General features: G+C 35.2%; 1 pseudogene; it reads left to right on the plus strand.

The window, feature by feature from the left end:
* On the plus strand, window positions 1-91 carry LOC112780547 (small nucleolar RNA R71; annotated as a pseudogene).
* Window positions 92-1,454: the final 1,363 nt, after the last annotated feature.

The following is a 1,454-nucleotide window of genomic DNA, read 5'->3' on the forward strand; positions in this document are numbered from 1 at the left end:
ATGTCTGGATGGCATTATTTGGTCAGTAGCTTGAATCTCTCCCAAGCTTCATAAAGGGTCTCACCATCCTTCTGTCTGAAGGTCTGAACCTCCACCCTCAGCTTAGTCAGCTTTTGTGGTGTGAAAAATTTAGTCAGAAATCCAGTACCACCTTATCCCAAGTATCCAAACTCTCCTTGGGTTGAGAATCTAACCGCAGCTTTGCTCTATCCCTCACAGCAAATGGGAAGAGCATGAGTTTGTATACCTCAATATTCACTCCATTAGTCTTCACCATATCACAAATCTACAGGAAATTTGAAATAAACTTATTTGGATCTTCCTGAGGGAGTCCATGATACTAACAATTTTGTTGTACAAGAGTGACCAGCTGTGGTTTCACCTCAAAGTTGTTTGCAGCTATAGGAGGCATCACAATACTTTTTCCATAAAAATTTGCATTAGGAGCAGTGTATGAGCCAAGCACTCTTCTAGGTTGTTCATTCTCATTCAAATTTTCTATATTGGCATTCACAGCACGAATATGATTTATGGTGGACTCTGCAGCTTCCCTTTTAAGAGTTTTACTCAGATTTTCACTAGCTTTGTAAAGTCTAGCTTGTTGCAAACACCACCTTAAAGTCTTTTCAGGTTTAGGATCAAAGTTTGTAAGAGGTTCTTTGTCTTTATTCCTGCTCATAAACATACAAAAGACAAGAAAAGTGAGATTCTCTACATCAGAGTGTAGAGAATTTCCAGTGAGGTAACCTGTGTAAAGAAATAAAATAAAACACTTACTAATTAAGGCTAAAAATTTTCAAAAATGATGACTAAAATTAAGCTAGGAATTTCAAAATTTAATAAGCAAATTAAACAGGAGAATTAAAATAAAATTAACTAGGTAACACCAAACTTAATTTCAGAAATTAAGGAAGAACAATAGTACTAAATTTTTGAAAATCATAAAGCAAGAATTAAATAAAATTAAACTAAAATGCCTAATCTAAGCAATCAAACAAATAATAGTTGTCAATCACAGTCGATCCCGCCAATGGCACCAAAAACTTGGTACAGATTTTATGACCACAAACTAACCGGCAAGTACACCGGGTCGTACCAAGTAGTACCTCAAGTGAATGAGGGTCGATCCCACGAGGATTGATGGACTAAGCAACAGTGGTTAAGTGATTTACTTAATTAGACAAACAGAAAAGAGTGTTGAGATTTCAAATGCATCAAACAGTAATTCAGAGAGTCAGAAAACAAGCAGTAAATTGAGGTGAAAATATATATATGGAGAAAACAGTTAAGGTTTTAGAGATATCTATCTTCCGGATTGACTTTTCTTACTAATCATTGAAGATTCAATTCTTGATAAACTATATGTGACTAAACTCTAATTTTTTAGACCTTTTTAGTCTCTTCTAACCTTCATCAACCACCAAGTCCTTGGTCACTTAATTCCAATTAGAGGG

This window comes from Arachis hypogaea, chromosome 19 (genome assembly GCF_003086295.3).
Source record: "Arachis hypogaea cultivar Tifrunner chromosome 19, arahy.Tifrunner.gnm2.J5K5, whole genome shotgun sequence".
Lineage (NCBI taxonomy): Eukaryota > Viridiplantae > Streptophyta > Magnoliopsida > Fabales > Fabaceae > Arachis > Arachis hypogaea.